The following is a 21,243-nucleotide window of genomic DNA, read 5'->3' on the forward strand; positions in this document are numbered from 1 at the left end:
CATGCACAAACTTGAGTGAACCCAAACTCTCCATCATTCTTCCCATTCTTCCCCTTCATCCATCTGTACATCAACCAACGTCACATTACCATTTGTTCTTGAATGCAATTCCTGGTTCCATATCAATGGGTTGTACAATAAATGTAGCTCCTCTCCCATCACAGAGACAACAAAAGACAACACAAAGACAAAAGTAGAACATTGTTTGAATGAAATCCAGTTCCCATGGATTTTATCAGAATACCTTTATATAAACAGACTAAATCAATCCTAACCATTCACCCAGAATCCTGTACCCAAAGATATATCATCACAAATCATCCTCTATTTCTTCAGATTAATAGTTTGTGACCCTCACCTAATCCCCCCCTTGAATATTGATTAATTTCGAGTTAGTAATCTCTGATGAAAACCAGCCTTCCAGCAATAACTGCTGAACTTATGACTATTTTATACCTACCCAATTAACTGGAATTGATCGAGTACACCAAACTAAATCATGCTCCACAAGGTCTTCCCTCACTGGCCCAATCTTTCCCCATAAGATTTGTGACACCACTTATTTCCTTCACACCGAGCGCGATACACCACCCAACTTCATCAGCTCGAAGGTGAACCACACCGTACCCAAGGATGAAAGGAAAACATCTATTTCAACTGTACCAGGACATTACCCCAATATTTGAAACCATTGAAACGAATATCCCTCTGTCTACCACCAATGGCCGTGTAATCTTCCTTCAAATTTCTAAATGCCTTTCCCTACATCATTACTGGAGAAGTATCCAACTCCTATCATGTTAAGCCCGCCTCCACTAGAATTAACATATCTGGCCTCACCATCCATATTAAGTTTGCAGCACAGCTTGTTATTAGTGTGCATTATAAGTCATTGAACAAAAACGCCATAACAAACCTTTAATCCTCATTGACATGCACAAAAATGCACACATCCTAAATGGAAGTCCTCTGAAAATGAATCATTTTCTAGAATAGGCTGATTGGGAGATAACAGCAGTACCAGCACTTACTTATCGTGCATGTTTGGACCATTTAGCTGAATCATCTGGATTACATCATAGCATTATGTAACATTCAATAAGAGTGCTGCATTTATGACCACATCAAAATCATGCCCACAAAAATCACCCAAATCCAGGTAGATGAAACAGGTGGGACCGCAGCGATCATATCCCGTCAACGACAGCAGTGATCCAAAGCTGTCTGAATTCAACTGACAATGGCATGCTACGGAATGAGTCCTGACGAATTAACGTCCATTTGCGAGTGATCCGAGCAGCATATCCGGAAGAGCCTGATATCGCGCAGGAACGCACAGATGCAGCCAATCGGGAAACAACAAAAGGATCTCTCCTTACCTCCGTTCTCGGAAGCACAGGTCTCCACACTGTAACACAACATTACCGTCACCTCGCTGCGTCACTGCCTCTTACTCCTTTATATCCACAGGCTAAGTTCCCCATTCCTCTTTCAAACGACACAGCAGCATAGCGTAACGTAGCTGTCACGATCCATGCCTCTGACCCCCTCAGGTATAAAGCCCTTCACACTGGCCCCAAGGGCCTTAAAACTCCATCAGAAACATACATGGAGTCAGTCCTGGCGACTTTGGCGCCAGGCTCGTTATAAGGAATAAAGCAATACCAGTTTTGGACCTTAATCCAACATGGAGGCCTATTACCAGCTCAGTTCTTCAGAACCAAGCCATGCGGTCTAGAGTTTTGGGTGTGATGGGCCTGGAACTACTTGGCCTGGAAATACTTTACCTGGGCTATTTAAACCACACCCAAACCGCAGAACACGCTTCATGTTATTCTGCACTCCTGCAGTGTAACGCTCACCGTGTCCAGCTCCTGCTCATCTGCTTCTCCGGCGGCCAGATCCTGAAGCCCTAGATCCGGATTCCATTAATTCCTGGATGAACAAGAACAGCATTAGCGAGCAAGAACACTTACCTGTGAAGTAACTGGTCTTGAATCCATCCTGCGTTTCGCCTACCTCGCCCATCTCCGGAGTCCGCTGCAACCTGCAAAGGTAAAGAAAAAAGGACAGCATTAATAACAATTCTTACCTGGGCAAGCAGCGAGTCCTGGCAGCAGCCTGCGCTTCTTTTACCTCGCCCATCTCTGGGTTTCACCGCAACCTGCAAGGGAGAAGGAACAAGGTCAGCATTAACAAAGCACTTACCTGGGCAAGCAGCGCTTCGATCACTCATCACTCCGGAACATCACCGCAACCTGTACAAAGAAGGGAAGAGAACACAGGTTAGCAATTAAAACCAATAAACAGTGCAGCGCTCTGCGCATCAATAACTCACTGTGGTCTTCACCATTGGCGCGGCAATTCTGAGATTGCAACCATCCCTATGAAACCAAAAAGAGACATTGTTAGGGAACAGCGTAGTGGAGCCAGACGCCAAGAAGACAGAGAAAATGGAGGGAAAGAAAGAAAGAGGCAGAATAAAGACTGAAAAGACATTATAACTCACCTGGAAGACAGCAAGCAGAGTCGGAGTCAAAGCCAGTCTGAACCCGACATAAGGGCAAACGGACCAGTGAAGCAACTAGGTCCACGGAACGCCCACACCAACCATGTGCCCCTGCACAGAGACGCAGGACAGAGAGTTCAACGCACAAAAACCTAAGGTGAGCAATAACCCCAAGGGAGGGGATTTGGACCAGAGGGAGGTGGGAGTCGACCCAACACAGAACCAGTATCTTAACCCTCCATTCTCCTGTTGTAGGCGCTACCCAACGTCTGGCACATAACCAGGCAGAGAGGGGTCCGGGATAGCCCTTAGACCTCCATCCAGTATCGTGTGGCGCCCCCGTTGATACCAGGTGAGTGTAACAGTAACTTGGCATACTTACGCAGGTCCTTTCCTCAAATATCCAAGTCATTGTCCTCACAGCCTCGAGAAGATATGCCAACACTAACAATACGAATGAAATATGTTCAAAATAACTGCGCTTCTTTAACTGCCTACTTAACAGATAAACAAAATTAAAAAACATTACAAAGCAAAGAAATATTATACAACCTCAACCAATAAAAAATGAATAAAGTCAGATTACAGTCATCTCTTCTTCTTGGTTAGTTTCTGAGTGGCAGAGGCAGAGACAGAAGCAGAGGCTGCCTCCATTGATTCCACATCCAGGTCAGATAAGAAAGCCTGAGCACTACTTTGATCAGCAAAGGAATGAAGCTGACCCTCCACAATTACATGAAAAATAGCCGGATAAATCATGAATACTTGAGTTTCTTGAGGCTCGCTTTCTCCTTTGCCAAAGCAAAGCATTTTCTTTTATCCATAACATCCAGGCTCAAATCTGCAAACTCCATAATCTTGTTTCCTCCCCATGCCAGATCATCAATTTCACAAGACTTCTTCAACATCAGTTCTCTGGTTGGGAATCTTAAGAATTTGACAATAAAATGTCTCGGGCGCTGACCCAAAGCTGGCTTTTGGCCCAAAGACATATGTGCCATCTCAATATCCAGTGGTATTTTAGGGTCCAAATGTAACATGGAAACCAGAGCTTTTTCCAGGAATGACATTGGATATTGTAGACATCAAATCAAAGTTAACTAGTGCTGAGGAGAGGTATCTGGATTGCACTACCAAGGGGGTTGCTGTTGAAGATCATTTCAGCTCTGTTGATGATAAAACTTTGCGCCTGGCAGACCAAGTAAGGCAGTTAGAAATCCAGAATGAGAAATTATTACTCGTGCTGTCTGAGCAGGAACATTTCTCATGGAGAAATAACCTGAGCAGGAACATTTCTCAAGGAGAAATAACATAAGGATAGCTGGATTTCCAGAAAATGTGGAGAGAGGGAACCCACTCCCTGTATTTGGGACAGGGCTTGCTCTGACTTTTGTCCTGGTAAGCCTCCTGCCCCCCCGACAGGGTCATGGCCGTGACCCTGTTAAAACTGGCTTATGGAACGTTTTAAAAAGGGATGGTTATCTCTTGGCTTCGAAAGAGGCCAGACCTAATAAAAGGTGAATACATAAAGGTAGCGAACTGTGGATATCATTAGGCATATCTGATTAAGTTCAAAAGCATCTAAATATTAGTATGATACAAGTTTAAGGGTGGTGATGAAGGTGGGTCATTTATTTTGCTTTATTAAATGTTATAATGCTTCATGGAAAGGGGGGAAAAGGGCACCTTCCTGGAGAACTTAAATTCAGTTTAAGACAATTTTAAGTATTATTCCTAAAACAAACACAACTGTCTTTTGGGGAAGGAATTTTAACATACTACTGGGCAGTGGCCCTCTGTATGGTTGTCCTGATGGCAATGCAGACTGTGTTTTTGAGGTTTCTAACGTGACATTGATGGATGATTGTGTAGATAACCTAGGTTTTAAATTACATGCTTTTTATGAGAGTGGGGCTTGATATACCTTAATGTCAGGATTTCACCTGATGTACCAGGCAAGACCACTTTTAAAGGCTCTCGTGAAGCCTATAACATTGATTATTTCATGTTGAATATTTCAGATTAGAAATGTATAGTTTTGAGGCAGTTCCTACTTATGATAAGTCATCATTCTATTTTTATTAAAATCTGAGAATCTCACCGGTTGCAAGGAGGCTAATAAAGGCACAGAGAATGTTGAGCAATGTTTTTTTTAATCTGCTAATAGAAAAAGTCTGCACTGTGATAGAGTAGTCTTGTCCCATAAACGTACAGTTTGAATGCAGCTAATATCGAACAAATTATAATTTGCCTTTCCTCCACAGCTACGAATACAGTTATTCTTGAGAACTACACCATTTTGATAAGCAATCTTAAAGTATATTTGACCGAATGCCTACCCATAGCTAAGCAATATGTTACTTGGTTTAAAAAAGAATATAAAGCTAGTAAACGGGCAATCTTTGCTGCACTCAAATCACATGATACTCTGATTGCAAAAATTGCAGTGTTAAGGAAATGTTATAAAAGCAGTTTAGAACAGCATAGGAAAAATCTGATTGCACAGGCTTGGCACACACTGGCTTTGGCTGCGGCAAATAGGAATGCAAGGGATTTTGGCAGCTGGTAGCACATGGAACGATCCCCATAGCACAAATATAAAAATGAATGATTCTTCTGAGGTTTGGCAATCACACCTGGGTTCCTAACCTCACATTAACCATTAGTCTTGTATCATGTAATTAAGACAAACACATTTCCTCTCCAAAATAACAAATTCAATTGCTTCAGTGAAGACCAGCAAAATCCCTGTCCCCAATTTGCTATCCTCTGAACATTTTATAATACACATTGAGATTTGGACTCAATTTGTTCTTTGTGTTTATATCCTATGATAATAAACCATTTTCGTGTGAGCTGGAAATCATCAATAATATTTCCTATTTATAAACCAGGGAACAAAATGGATGCCATCAACTATAGAACAATATTGCTGTTCGATCATTTTCTCAAACTGTTTGGTAAGATAGCTTTGGACATCAGTCTGGTCCCCACATACAGGTGTTTTTTCTAGACGGTTTGGATACTCATTAGGTGCAGATCCTATATATAAATTGGCACCAGATTCCTATTAAAGACCACCCATACAGAGAATTTATGGATCTGGTGGTGGCTTTTGATTCTAGACCAACACATTTCTCTGAGAGATAAGGGGTGGAGCCACTTGATTTGTTGAGGATCATACTGCCGATAAATTATAACACAATTGTGATCCATTACTATAGGGAGTGGGCTACAACATCTATCCCGAAAGGGGTTTGACAAGTCTGCGTTTTTGCACCTCTTCTTTTTAACCTGTATGTGACTCCTTGTATCAATCCTTGTATAAATGTTCTGCTGATGTTCTAGATCTTTAAGAGGCACACATCACAATATTATCTTACGCAGATGATAGTGCAATAATGGCAAGAACACCAAGAACATTGTGAGGATTAATCAATAGTTACACTAAATATATGAGTGAGTTAAGCTTAAAAGTTCATACCAAAAAATCTGTGATTATGATGTTTTACATGTTCTCGTATTCACTAGACATGAAAGTTTCACTCGAGGGATACAATGATTGAAAAGGTTAAGACAATTGGCCACCAGGGGGCGCACGGATGGAGACGTTCTCCGTGTGAGCTCCGCGCAAGGGTCCCAAAAAGTGGGTTGAGCCCCCACCACGAGACCCCCGCTGGCTAAAAGAACGTCGGAACCTGGTGTCGGAACCTCCCGGGCACCGTCTGGTTCCAACTCCGATCGAAATCGGATCTTGCATTCCGGAGAAACACTCTCCTGCGCCATACGGAAGGAGGACGCGCGAGGCCTGGAGGCTTCCAGCACACGCTGCGCTGACACGGCCCAAGGAAACTGGCGACTTCGTGGACCCTCGGCTGAATCCTGCGAGAAGGTGCGTGCAACTTGAAAGACGCACAGGCCTCACCTGATCGGCGTAAGACACGGTCCCAGACTTTAAGCCGCGCCCGGTGCGCGGGTCCCCGCCAGGACGACAACGGAGGAAGGCCTTCTCTACGGGGATATACCGAACCCTCCCCCGAGCTCATAGTTCTGCTGGTGGGGAAAAATGCACTCCGGGGATATCAGCGCTACGCGCTTCCCTCTCCTCCGGCGTGCAGTGGGCTGAGGGTTGGGCCCCTGGACTCCAGGGCGTGTGCCCTCCTCGGCCCCCGTTCCCGGCCACTGCTCCTGCTGGTCCCATCGAACTGTCACTTCGCCTGGACGGGGACCTCCGGACACGGCCACAGGCCTCGACGACACGGAACCTATCCGGCCCGCAAGACACACCACCACAAGCAGACGCTGTCCTGAGAGCACCCCATTGCGTGATTGTGACCCCACTGCCCAAGGACCCTATGGACAAATTGGCAAAATACAAGTTTACCCCATCGCAAGACGACCCCCGAGGCCCGGACGAGCAAATGATGGCCTCCCAAGGATCTGAGGCCGCGGCAACTAAAGGGGACGTTGCTGACCTACTCAAAGAAATGAGAAGCATGAGAGCAGACATAGGGGGTCGGATTGACAAGATCACGCAAAGGATGGATAAAATGGATGATAGAGTGGAACAGCTCGAACACAATCAAACCTCCTTAAATACACTGGAAACGCAGATGGACCTTCGTATTGCGGAGTTAGAACATAGGGAAGAGGAAATAAAGCTGAAGGTGGACGATCTTGAAAATAGAGAACGTCGTAACAACATACGTGTGCATGGCATTCCCGAAAAGGAAGGGGAGACTGATCTTGATTTGAGGCAATCCATCCACAACATCCTGAAACTCCTCTTTAAGGACGATCTGGTAGACGAACCCAAAATCGACCGCGTCCACAGGGCAGGAGGCAGGGCAGGAGGTCCGCGTTCGGTCCTAGTCAGATTTCACAACTACGCTGACAGGGCCCGCATCTTGGAAAAAGCTAGAAATGCCCCACCACTCACCATGGGTGACGCGACTGTCTCTCTTTACCAGGATTTGTCATCCCTCACGCTTGCTCTGAGAAGAAAATGTATCCCAATTACAAGGATGCTGAAAGACAAGGGAAGCAGATATCGATGGGGGTACCCGTTCTCTCTCACCTTCGAGTGGCAAGGCTCGACAATAAAGCTCGCAACGGAGAAGGAAATTGCAGACTGCACAGCTGATCTCTTGGGCGATCACGCAGGGGAGCCCTCCCAGGGGGATCCAAATATAAAGGAAGCTGAATGGCGCATCAAGGGCCCCCGCCGGAGGCGTATCCAGGGCTCCAGGAAATTTCGGAGGATGGATGACTCGCGTGACATGGAACACTAGCTTGGACAGGGGTCGTGTGTGCTCAATTACTGGGGGAAAAATGCCTTCCTCAGAAGGGTGCCTTGCCCCGATCGCTTCATTTGAGGCCCCGCCTGATGGGTCGAGGGGTCGACTGAGGTGTTATTTGCTCATTGAGGATCATGGATCCACACGCCTTCCTCGAGGCGCTCCTTGACTGCGATATATCAACCTACGTAGGGAGCATTCGATTCTGTTTGCACGGTGAACTTGGTGATGGATATGAGGTAATATCCATGCAGCATAGACATTCTGGGGGGAGTCGATAGTACTGTTTCGAAGCTGCGGTTTACTCAGGTTTTTGTGTGATTTGTTTGTTGGGGGCTCACTGTTATGTTTGCTTGTAATGGGAAGGGACTGCTTGTTCTTGCGGTCCCCGCTGATGGTCCGAATTCGACTGGGTGAGGTCAACCCAGCCGGGTCGGGCGCCGATCATAAAGGGGATGGGGGAGGGTGGGGAGGGTGGGGAGGGTGGGGTAGAAGGGCAACATTTAATCGACCACAACTTAGATTTGAAGGGAGAAATAGCACAATACCCATGTACGCGAGGGCTTTACACACGGAATTGGCGCTGTCGCAGGCACACTCGAGGTGCATACACACGTATATGACCTAAAATGACACACACACTTTCCTCAGATACCATACGTATCTGCACGCTTAATGTTAAGGGGCTGAACTCCCCCACCAAGAGATCTATGGTGGCCAGGGAATTTAAGAGATCGAAGATCGACATTCTCTTTCTTCAGGAAACGAGATATCGGAAGGGTGAGGAGAGAATGATTCCATCACGGGAGGTTGGGCCCACCTTTTGGAGCTCGGGCGCTCTGAAGAAAGCGGGGGTGGGAATCATAATCCGCAAGAGCCTGCGGAGCACTATTATGGAGACATGGACAGATCAGGAGGGGAGGGCCCTCATAGTCATTGCTAACATAAGGGGCACGATAGTCACCCTCGCCACACTCTATGCACCTAACCAGGGGCAGAACAGATTTCTGCATAAAATCAGTGAAAAGGTCTTTGGAATGGCCAAAGGACACACGGTCCTCGGCGGAGACTTTAACACGTGGATGGACAGCTCCTTAGATAGACAATCCAAAGCAGACGCAGCAGACCCACCCGGTATATCAAACGAGGCGAACATCAAGCTGACCCTTGACCTCTTTGGCCTCACTGACTCCTGGCGTCACTTACACCCGTTGGAGAGGGGCTTCACCTTCCATTCCCTCCCCCATGACACGCTTACGCGCATTGATTACATTTTTCTCTCAGAACATCTCACGCGTATAATGCAGGCAGCCAGTATACATACCTCCGCCTGGACGGATCATGATATGGTGGCGGTGGACATACCCTGGCATGACCTAGCCCCGCGAAACTCCAAATGGAGATGCAACGACTCTCTATGGGCCGATTTGGCCTTCAGAGAAAACCTGGAAAATGAAATAAAACAGTTTTTCCTTATAAATGATACGGGGGAGGTGGGGAAGCTACATGTCTGGGAGGCCGGCAAAGCGACGCTGAGGGGAATATTAATAAAAGAGGGAGCCGATAAAAAACGTGAACGTGCTCTGGTGGAGACGGATATAGGGGAAAGGCTTGGGAGGGCGCAGGCCATGGCACAGTCATCCCCATCTGAGAGGGCTGCACATATTGCCGAAGTCCGCCGTCTCAGGGAGGAATTGAGGATACTCATTGCCGGTAAGACGGCACAGACCCTACAGTATCTCAAGCAGAAGTTCTATGAGAAGGGTGACAGGGCCGACGCTCTCTTGGCGGCCCGCCTTCGCGCGCAAAAAGCGGAGAGATGGGTTGAAACGATCGAGAGACTTGATGGCACTCTCACAGACACGGTAGTCACGGCCCCTGAGGACATACAGGAAGCATTTGCTTACTTTTACGAAGACCTATATACATGTGACCCGCCCCCCCCCGTAGGGAGTATAGATGCATATCTGAAGGAATTGCAGATCCCCACACTATCACCCACTGATGCGGACTCCTTAGACACGCCTGTTCTTGAAGAGGAAGTCATAGAGGCCATCAAGAGGTTGAAAACAGGCAAAGCCCCAGGGGACGATGGATTCACGCCTGGGTTCTATAAAACGTTCTCCCCCTTCATTGCTCCCTTTCTTACATCACTATTTAACAACATCTTTATCACAGGCCAGGCACCTCCATCTTTTTCGCAAGCCCTCCTCGCGGTCATCCCAAAAGAGGGCCGTGACCCCAGACACTGTAGCTCTTATCGCCCCATCTCCTTGCTTAATATCGATGCGAAGATTTACGCCAGAGTGATCGCAGCCCGGTTAGAGACATTCCTCCCTAGGCTGATAAATTCCGACCAAGTTGGCTTTGTCCTTGGCAGACAGGGCGCGGATACAATGAGAAAAACGCTGCACCTAATCCACGAAGCAAAGGAGATGGGGGGAGACCCGTCTCTCCTGTCTTTGGATGCCGAGAAGGCCTTTGACCGGGTCTCCTGGGAATTCCTAGAGAGGGTATTGAGTTCATACGGGCTGGGACCACAGCTCTCCCGTGCCATTAAAGCACTTTATAGCTCCCCTGTGACGTCCGTGGCGGTGAACGGGGGATACTCTCGTTGGTTTCCCCTTGAGAGAGGCACAAGGCAAGGCTGTCCACTGTCGGCGATCCTATTTGTGTTGTCTCTAGAACCGTTGGCACAAAAACTGAGAAACGACGCCAGAGTTAAGGGTATCACGGTGGGCGACCGGGAATATAAATTGGGACTATACGCAGATGACATTCTGCTACATGTGACCGACCCTTTGAACTCGATCCCGGCAGCATTTAGTATTATTGAGGAGTATGGAGCGTTGGCAGGACTGAAAATTAACACGGGCAAGTCTGTCGTCCTTCCAATAGACACCCGCAGAGACGCGGACGTCGAGCGCTTCGCCCCCTTGGGCGTTAAGGTCAGCCTCACTACGCTCCGATACCTGGGCATTAACGTCACCCGAGACCTTGGATCCCTGTATGAGGCCAACTTTCCCCCAATGTCCATTGCTCTCCAGAAAGATGTCCAAAGGTGGTCCAAACTTACCATCTCGTGGCTAGGGCGTCTGAATGCTGTAAAAATGGTCCTGCTCCCTAAAATATTGTACTTATTTCAAATGCTCCCTATTCAAATGCCCCCGGACTACTTTACAGACATAAGGAAATTGATACTAACCTTTTTATGGCAAGGCCAAAAGCCAAGAATCCCGAGACCCCTCCTTCAACTTAGAAAAGATAACGCTGGGGTGGGCCTCCCAGATATTGAGACATACTATAGAGCCACTCAGCTTAGGGTCCTTGTCCCACATTTCAGACAGCAGTCAGAACCCCAGTGGATAGCGCTTGATAATTACCACCTCCGTCCCTTTATCATGAGTGAATGGCTATGGGTGCCTGGACCACAACTACGTAACACTGTCAAATCCCATCCCATCATAGGTACGATATGGTCGATATGGAAACCAGGGAGGAAAATGGTGGGTGTCACAACGTGGCCTGCCCCACTGGGGCATCTCTGGTCACCAGGGATCCGCGATGCTATTCCGGAACCAGGGAGTTATGAAGCATGGTACCAGGCGGGGCTAGAAAGGGCAGGACAACTGCGCCGCAATGACTCCTTTATTACCATTCAGGAGTTGCAGGAAGCCCTCGGCATAGGTAAACTCTCGGTCTTCCTGTATCTTAGACTCAAGGGGGTAATGACCAGACCCATATGGAAGCAACAGTTACAAAGAGACCTCACGCCGTTTGAAGAGATCCTCGATCGGTGCACTAGCTCCAAGGGTCTGATCAGTGCTATGTACCTCGCACTCATTGAAATCGATATTAAACCCTCCTTGACACTTAAGAGAAAATGGGAAGCTGATATGGGCAGGCAAATCTCCCCAAAACTGTGGTTACAAATGTGCAGAAGGACGGCGAAGTCCTCCCTCTCGTGCCAATATAAATTACATGCCACCAAATTACTATACAGATGGCAATACGACCCTGCCCGGCTGGCCAAGATGTACCAGGGAGTGAGCCCGAACTGTTGGAGGGGTTGTGGGAGGCGGGCCGATTATTGGCATATGTGGTGGGGATGCGCAAAGGTCCAATTCTATTGGTCAGAAGTCCTTAGCTGGATCAGGGACCTCGATGGGGAGGAAAGAGAGATGCATCCACTGCTCGTTTTGTTTTCTTTAACTGAGGAAGAGGATAGAACAGTGGTGGCATGCAAAATGGTGCAGGGTCTATTGATGGCTGCTCGAGCATGTCTTACTATGACATGGAAGAGACCCACGCTCCCCAGCAAGAGTGAATGGCGAGCAGTCGCACTGAGCATTTACAGAATGGAGTGCCTGACTGCAGCATTGCATGGGGATCGTTCCACGGTAGAGAACGCCTGGTTGGAGTTTCGCTCTATATATGCGTTGTAAGGTGTGTTTGACACACGCTATGTCCAAAGCTACGAAGGCCTAACGATTGGATTGACTCGAGTACGTGTCTGTTAAATCAATGTGCGACTTTTATGCCCACTGCCATGACTGAAATGACGGTTAATTAATGTTGTTCAACGCTCTCTCTAAGTTCCGGTTTGATATCATGTGCGGGGGGTGGGAATTAGGGGTGGGATATGTTTAGATGCAATAGTTTGGGGTTTTCTTTTTCCTTTCTTTTTCTCTTTTCTTTTCTCAGGTATGCGATATAACTGATTGTTATAATACTTACATGCTCGCTTTTTTTTTCTTTCTGTAACCAAGAGATGTAAGCTGCATTTATGTGACTGCCGAACTTTTCAAAATCAATAAAAGTGAAATTTAAAAAAAAAGAAAAGGTTAAGACATTTGAGCATTTAGGCGTGTGATTCTCATCTGATCTTGCAATAAATGGCACATAGAAAAGCAGGCAAATAAGATGCTCCACAGTGTGCGTTGGTGCAAAAAACTTGCCTAGCTTATACCTTTCGTGGTGCATGTATATTAAGCCAAAGTTAAATCAGTTGCTCTTTATGGCATGAGGTTATGGGACATGCAAAAGGCAAAAGGATTGCCGGACGTTCAAAATACATTTTGCAAGAGAGCACTGGGTCTCCCTTCTTCCGCTCCATCTTTTGCAGCTCATAATGCTCTTGGATTATTTTACTTGACTAATGGGATACAAAATGGTGCCAGTCTCTTTCTTATTGAGTATTTTTTTTTAAAAATATTTTTATTTTAAACCAAGGCAGGACAAATTATCAAAGACATTGCTTGAAGACACAACCATAACGTTTCACTTTTAAGCCAGAGCCCCATCTCCCCCCTCCCCCTTCCCCATCTCGGAGCCCCCCCCCCACCTCCAGCAACTCTTCCCCAGTTCCCACATTCCCCAGGTACGATTGAGGCCCCTGCCGCTCAGGTAGTTTCCCCATCTTTCAGGGTCCATCGTGTGTTAAGCAGTTTAAATGTCACAGCGGGGAAGCGCTGATCGTAGTCCAGCACCGGGGCCCAGACATTCTGGGAGCGGTGCAGCACCCGCGCTCTTGCCGCGGTCACTTTTTCCACAATTATGATGTCCCATAGTTTGCCCCTCCAGTGGGCTATGCAGGGGCCGTCCGGGGAATTCCAAAAGCGGGCTAGGACAGTTTTACCTGCCAGGAGGCATTGCGTTATCAGTTTCGCTCTGTTCCCTGAGCGGGGGTAGGATCGGGGGGTTGGGACCCCCAAAAGAACCGTTTCGGGCTCTAGGGGGAGAGTCCGCCCGGTAATTTGCTCAATCATCTCCAAGCATCGTTCCTAGAATTGCCGATCTTTAGGCACGACCACCACATGTGGAAAAAGGAGCCAGGCTGAGAGCATCCCCTCCAGCAGGTGGCATTCAGTCGCGGATTCATGTGGTGTAGTCTGAGGGGGTTGAAGTACCAGCGCAGCATGAGCTTATATGCGCATTCTTTATTGGTGATGCAGGTCGAAGCGAGTGGGTGCGTGGCCAGATGTTCACCCAGGTCTGGTCGTCAATCGGGTGGCCCAGATCAGCCTCCCACTGGGCCATGCACCGAGTTTTAGAGATTAAGAAGTCTCTCAGGAAGCGTCTATACAGGGAGGAGATCCTGCCCCGGGCCGGGACATCCTTAAGCGTTAGTTCTAAGGCTGTGATCGGCCGCGTGGCTGCCTGGAGGGTCTGAGGTTGTGAGCACCAGTGGCGGAGTTGGCAATAGGTAGACCTGTCCTCTTCCTGGAGCCAGAACTCGGTCTTGCATTGTTCAAAGGTGCGGGAGGTGTTCCCCACGTATAGTTGCTCCAGGGTTTCGAGGCCGCCTTCTATCCAGTTCCGGAAGTTGCGTGGATACATCCCTTGTGTAAAATTTGGATTGAGAAAGATTGGGGAGAGAGGGCTCTGGTCTCTCGGAATTCCCTTTTGTTTCAGAGCCCACTCCCAGGAGGTTAGGGTGTGCTTGGTGGTCAGTAGGAAGTTGGCCCAGTGCTCTCTCCGGGCAGGCTGAATGTGTGGGAGGAATCTGAGGGGGAGCGGAAGCTGCGCTTGCTCCAGTTCTACCCATCTAGGGCGGTCTGGGAGTATCTGACAGGCCCGAACGTAAGCCAACTGTGCTGCTGCCCTGTAGGCCCGCAGGTCGGGGACCACCATTCCCCCTAGTCTGGAGCTACCAGTAAGCGTTTTATGGGGGATTCTGGCTTTTTTGCCTTTCCGTATGAACTTCAACATTTTCCTCTGGAGATCCTGGAGTGCTGAGTTCCGGATTGCCATTGCAAGGGAGGAACACGCGTAGAGGAATCTTGGGAGTAGATTCATCTTGGCAGCCGTGATCCGGCCCATTAGCGAAAGTTCTTGAGTGGCCCACCATTTTAGATCCCCCTCCAGTTCCCGGAACAAGCTGGGGAAGTTGCCCTGGTATGTGTCTCGCGGGAACGCCGTGATATGGACTCCCAAGTAGGGAATAGATTGTTTCTTCCAAGCGATTGGGCACAGCCTAGACAGGGCTTCTCACTCTTCGTGCTGGAGGCCGACGCCCAGGGCCACCGATTTGACAAAGTTAACTACAAAGCCGGTGACCTTTCCAAAGTTTGCCAATTCGCCCAGGGCTTGTTCTGCCGATATGATGGGATCTGAGAGCGACAAAAGTACGTCATCGGCGTAACACGCAATTTTGTGTTGGGATGGCCCTACTTGAGGGCCTTTAATGAGCTTGTTCTGTCTGATTCTCTGGGCGAAGGGTTCCATAGTTAGCGCAAAGAGGAGGGGTGACAGAGGGCAGCCCTGCCTAGTCCCGCAGGTCATAGGGATTGGAGTAGATAGGGCACCATTGATCGTCAGGAGGGTTTTGGGTGATTTATAGTTGGCCATTATCATAGCTCGGATGGTTGGGCCGAAGCCAAAGGCCACCAAGGAGAGTTCCACAAATGTCCAATCGACTCTGTCGAAAGATTTAGTGGCATCTAGGGCCATCAATGTAAGGCCCTGGGAGCGCCGGTGGGCTATTTCGACCAGGTTCAGGGTACGCCTGATGTTGTCCCCCTGCTGCTCTGTTCTGGATGAAGCCCGTCTGGTCAGGATGGATTATGGTCGGAAGGATGTGTGATAGGCGATTAGCCAGGATCTTCAAGTAGAGGTTGGCATCTATGTTCATCAGGGTGATTGGTCTGTATGAGGCTGGTTCTCTCGGGTCTTTTCCTGGCTTGGGGACGAGAATTGTCGTAGATTCCTGCATGGATGGGGTCACCGTGCCTGTCTCTTTGAACGAATTGAAGAGCGTCACCATGGTGGGGAGTAAGTGGGGTTTGAAGATCTTGTAAAATCTTGGGGAGAAGCCATCCGGGCCCCAAGCTTTCAGAGTCTTGATAGCTTCGTCGACCTCCTCGGCGGTAATTGGGGCCTCTAGGCTCTCTCTCATTGCGGCGGGCAGCTGAGGCAGGGCCGCTCCCCGCAGGTATTCCCGTTGTGCCACCCGGTCTCGTAGGGGTGCGGTCATTACTTGGGTGATGTGATCCGTGGTCAGCTGTTGTTTCTCCTGCTCAGTGTAGTGCATCCTCCCTTGTGGGTCACGTACCCCCGCAATCGTATTGGAGTGCCTTGCTTTGGCCAGTTTGGCTACGAGAAATTTGTTAGCTTTATTGTTCTTGGCGTAATACAGTTGTTGGGTCTTGGCCATTAGTTGTGCGGATCTCTTCTGCTTCTCCTCTGCTTCTTGCAATTCCTCCTCGAGGGCTAGCCGGGTTTGTCGGCAGTTCCGATGGAAGGCTGCGCTATCAGGGCCCCCCTGATCACAGCCTTCATGGCATCCCAATTGTTGGCGGGGGATGTGTCAGTGACTGGGTTTTCCTCTAGGAAGTTTTTGATAGTGGATGCGATTCTGTCCCTGACCAGCATGTTGTTAAGAATCGGGTCGTAGAGTGACCATCTGCGTGCGGGATTGGCTCCGGGGGTTTGGGTTCGAAGATCCATGATTATTGGAGCATTGTCTGACAGAATTCTCAGGCCGATGGAAACCTCATTTGCATATGCGAGGGTCTGGGGCAAGGTTAAGAGGAGGTCGATCCTCGAGAATGTGCAGTGAACATGGGAGAAGGAAAAATCTCTTTCGGTCGGATGGAGCACCCGCCATGCGTCTATCACATCTAGGGTTCTGAACAGACGCAGAAGGCTGAGGGCCAGTGTGAAATCTCCCGTAGTGAGGGCGGATGGGATTTGTCTTTGGTGGGATCCGGCACCCCATTGAAGTCACCCCCCAACACTGTTTGGCCCTCTGTGAAACCTGTGAGGGAGGCGCCCAGAGCATGGGAGCATCCCTGGGTCCTGTGGGGGATCACCAGGGGTGTTTATCGCCTCTTGTTGCTGCGGGAGGCTCTTGACCACGAGGCACGTCTAGGTCGCGGGGCTGCTGGGGCATCCTGAGTCTTGGTTAGGTCTGAGCCCGCTGGGGGGGGCCTCCTCAGGGCTGGTTGGGCACATCACCCTGCTAGCGTCTTCCAGGTGGCTAATCCTTCGTAGGGTGCCATTGTACGAGAATTGTAAGGCTGTCGGGAAGAGCCACCTGTATTGGACCTGTCGCTCTTGGAGGAAGGTGGCCAGGGTTCGGAGTGCTTTTCTCCTCTGGAGGGTTAGCAGCGAGAGGTCTTGATAGATCTGGAGCGGCTCGCCCTGGAAGGAGATCTCGTCTTGGGAGCGACTGATGGCTGAGATGGCCTCTTTCGTGGAGAAGAAGTGGACCCTGATGATAACATCTGGAGGGGGGTCCGAGGCAACACCCCCCCGACGTGGACGCAGCCTGTGGGTGCGGTCAAGGAGTAGTAGGGATTTGTCCATGTCTGGACGTAGGGATTGGAAGAAGTTCCCAACATATTCCGCTAGCTTTTTGTCTGGAACGGAGGATGGGACTCCCCGGATTCGGAGGTTGTTGCGGCGGGCCCTATTTTCCAAGTTTTCTTGTTTATACTCCAGGATTTCGCACTTATCCTGCAGGGCTCTCACTGCTTGTTGGATCTCCCCCAGCGTGGATGCCTGATCCTGTGAACGGTCTTCGGCCTCCCTCAGCCTCCATCTCCGCTACTCTGTGGTCGGTTTGCTCCATTTTGGAGGAGAGTTCAGACATGCAGGATCTAAATTCAGCTTTAACATCCACCATGAAAGCTAGGAGGTCCTTCCTGGTGGCCGGGGGGGTCGCCTCCCTCTTGGTGGGTCTGTGCTGGGGGGCCGGAGAGGTCAGGTTTCTTTCCTTTGACTGAGGCGGTAAGCATGGTAGCTATGTCCCCGTGCTTGCTGGCTTTTGTTTGCTTAGACATGGTAGTCGGGCTCGAGGCTGTAGATGAGGTGGGGAGGCCTCCAGGTGCACCTCGACCTGGGTGCCGCCTAGGGCTCTGGGACGAAGGGTCCGAGGACTGCTGGCGTGGCACTTCCAGGGAAGGGGGGCCAGGCTTGGATGGTGAGGTGGGCCGGGGCGCCCCAGGAAGAGGGAGCTTGGGGAACGATATATTGCCAGATTGGGGGGTGAGCCTGGGTGTGGAATGCAGGCTCCTCCGCCTGATCGCAGGTCTCCTCGAGGATCCAGCGGGTCAGAGTACAGCAAATATGATGTGGAGACCGGGGCCCACTGAGTTGTTGGAGTAGGTTGCTGGTAAAGGGCGGGATAGGGCTTCTGTGTTATAATTGTGCCGAGGGAGAGGCAGAACCTCTGCTCCACGGTCCGGGGAGCGCGGAATCAGTTGGCGGCGCCAAGCTGGGCGGATGAACCGTGAGCCTGGACACACCAGGAGTTGGAGGGGGCAGGCCGCGTGGTTCAGTGAGCCCCCTCTGGACAGGATCTGGTGGTGTCGAAGGTCCGAGGCGCAGGTAGTGCCAGATGAGGATAGGAGGTCCATTATGTGGTGTTGATAGCCCAGGCAGGCCCCGCTTTCCGACTGCAGCGGGATGATTCCCACTGGGGTCCGGAGAGAGGAGAGGGAGAATGTCCAAGGAGAGGCCCAGGGAAGCCTCAAGGGACGCCGAGAGGGGACGGGGGGGGGCATCCAAGGTGTGCACCACTCTATCGCCTGGCCTGGAGAGTCACAGCCTCCCTCTGGGGTCCCCCCAGCCGGCCTCACCCGTGAGCGCAGGAAGCGCCACATCTTCGTTGTTGCTGCCGGTGCTTCCCCTTGTCCCGAGGGCCTCGCTGAGAGGTGATGGGACGGCCGCCTCCTAGAAGCCACTCCACACGGGGCTGGTGTTGAGGCCGGTGTTAGGGCTCCTCCCCCACAGCTCGGGGCCCCCGCCCGGACGCTCGCTGTCAGTGTGCCCCCGGCCCCCACCGCCCAAGGCGCGCCGCACACAGCCGACCACACGGGGTCCGCAGTGGGCTAGCAGGGTCCTCCAAGCTGCCTCCGGGGATTCCCCTCCCCCGCTGAAGGTGCGTCCGCCATCTTGGGCGCCAGGATCGGATCGAAGCTCGTCACCTCAAGGTAAATTACCAGGTCCGGCGGGGGCGTTAAGCTCCCAGAGTCAAGCTGCGGGTGCCCAAGATGTTCCGCTAGCTCAAGGTGTCGGGATAGCCCCGCTCAACGATCTGAAGCCACATATTTGTGCAAAACACGGCAGGCCTTGCACGGGTGACCTCAAGAGAGCAGCCGCATCAGTGGCGCTCCAAGCCACACCCCCCCTTATTGAGTAGTTTATAAAATCACATAGAAACTTTAAATAGGTAGATTCTGAAACACTGCCTTAAAATGTATTGCCTGTTTGACATTCCATATGTGCAACAAGCTATTCAAAGTCCAGATAACTAATTATAATAATATTCAAATGAACCTCACAAAACCATCAGTTAATCTTAAATTTGAAACAGCACTATAGTGAACAAAGAAAAGACTAGTTCACTTCAAAACAAAGTACTCACCCAATCAAGGCAATATCGTTTGACTCAGTAACTCAGTAATAACTAGTTTTCTCTTTAACTGTCTGAAGATAAAAGGATCAAGCTACTGATAGTGATCTGAAGAGTTTGTGCATTTCTGTTGCCCCTTCTGTCCAGATATTCCTGAAAGTCCACTTCATGTAATATTTTTCTGTCTATTATACATGAATTTAAGAACATCTATTTTATTCATGATATTTAGACATCTAAATGTAAGGCAATGTCAGCCTATGTGTGTCTGCCTGCTATGGGCACGATACACCAAGGGCCCCCTAGGCACTTTTGAATTTTCCAAGAAGAGCTCTAGAGAAGGAGTGGTTCTGGGAAATAACCTTTTGGTTTAACATTGGAAGGCTACTGTTGGTAACTGGTGAATTTAGGATAACCAGCATATTTTGTAACAAAGTTGTTCTTTCAGTTTGAGCAGATGAATAATCTTTTGAATTTGTTAATTCATTTTATTTTATGATTTTTAATCTATTGACTGTCAGTTTTAAGCATTTTACACATTTTCTTGTATCAATTACATTTGTGGTAAATTATTTATATTTGTTATTTTTGTCTGCTTTTATAGATATTTGTTTCTGAAATAAAGCTGATTTGTGTTTGTATGTGTGTGGGTGTGTATATTTACTGTAGACAGTCTTTCTCATGGTGAAGGGTGTGCCACCAGGGCTATACTGTACCATTTCTTTCCATGTATAGTGGTTGGGCTACTGTGAACAGCAGTTTCAATCATCTACGGCCCTTCAGATGTTTTAGCCTCCAGCTCCCACCATCCCTCAACACTGACAATAATGACTGGAGCTGATGGTATCTGTGTAACAATGCATCTATTTATGTAGTTAACAGCATAGAAAAACAATGAACCTGCATTTTCTCTATACAGACTGTTTGTTTTCCTCAATGTCTATTGGTGGGGAAGGGATGTTAAGTGGAATGGGGAGGATTAGATGAGAAACCACATTTTCCCAGGTAATACGTTTGGACACAGGTTGCCTAACAGTACTCGTCACCATTGAAGGATCAATAGACAGCTTAGGACTCACTATATAATGGTTTAAACAGATTTTATTTACAACTCATCTATTCCTCGGACTCCGCTGAACTGCATAGAAAGGCCCTTCAAAAACAATCCAAGACAATAAGGGAAACCTGGGCATACTTGGGTAATATGCTAACATCAGTTCATCGCTCACTTCCCTGGGTTTCTGCCTCCATGCAATCAAGCAAAATCTTTCACAGTTAGTGGGTTTTAAGTGTATTTATCACTTCTTTTGTGGTTGACTTGGGGCTTTCTAGTTCTGTCGCTTGTTAAGCATTGGCTTGCTCTGAGTATTGCTAAAACTCTGGTTGCATTCCTCCAGATCTTGCTGGGCCTAAAGAGTATTGGGGTTGCATCAAACAATACAAGCAAGCAGCTCTGCCTCCTTTGTTGCCAGAACCCTCTACTATACACCTCTTTTTCCCCGGCTCAGTTTTCTGGACTGACCCTCCAGCTGGTCAATCCACTCTAAAGTCTTTCTCTTGCTCCATGCTCCACAATTATCAGGCCTCTATACCACTCGTCCTGCCTTCTCCTCTCTTCGCTTTGGCGATTCTGACTTTTCACCACTCTGGCATGTCATCTTCTCTTTCTGGTCTATTCCTAATTCACACATTTTAATACAAAAAAACAAGCCAAACTGGCACATCGAATCTGCCTGCACCTATCTTCACTCTTTAACCTATCGCTCACTTCAGCCTGCTTCAAGGTGACCACAGTATTAACCATCTAGAAGAAACTGACAGTTGATCCCTGAAAGCCCAGCAATGTATAGTTTTGTCTCCACCCACTGAAATTCTGGACAGTGTAGTGTTCAACCAAATTATCACTTACTTGGAGAAGAAACTGAGTGAACCCGGCAATCCAGACTGGAATATACACCACAGTAACAGTGTGCTCACGTCTCTAACTTATTCACTACTTCTCACCACTCATCCATCCTCATCCTCCTTGACCCCCCCCCCCCTTGACACACACAGTCTTTCTCTTCTTCCGACCCTCA

The 21,243-nt window shown here is 48.9% G+C and overlaps 1 protein-coding gene across 1 annotated transcript in view; it reads right to left on the bottom strand.

Moving 5' to 3' along the window:
* LOC138453728 (two pore calcium channel protein 1-like) overlaps window positions 1-21,243 on the bottom strand; it is a 1,160,417-nt gene that overhangs the window by 425,853 nt on the left and 713,321 nt on the right. The gene's annotated exons all lie outside the window — the stretch shown is intronic.

The sequence above is a fragment of the Ambystoma mexicanum genome, chromosome 4p (genome assembly GCF_040938575.1).
Source record: "Ambystoma mexicanum isolate Mex_15411 chromosome 4p, UKY_AmexF1_1, whole genome shotgun sequence".
NCBI classification, from domain to species: Eukaryota; Metazoa; Chordata; class Amphibia; order Caudata; family Ambystomatidae; genus Ambystoma; species Ambystoma mexicanum.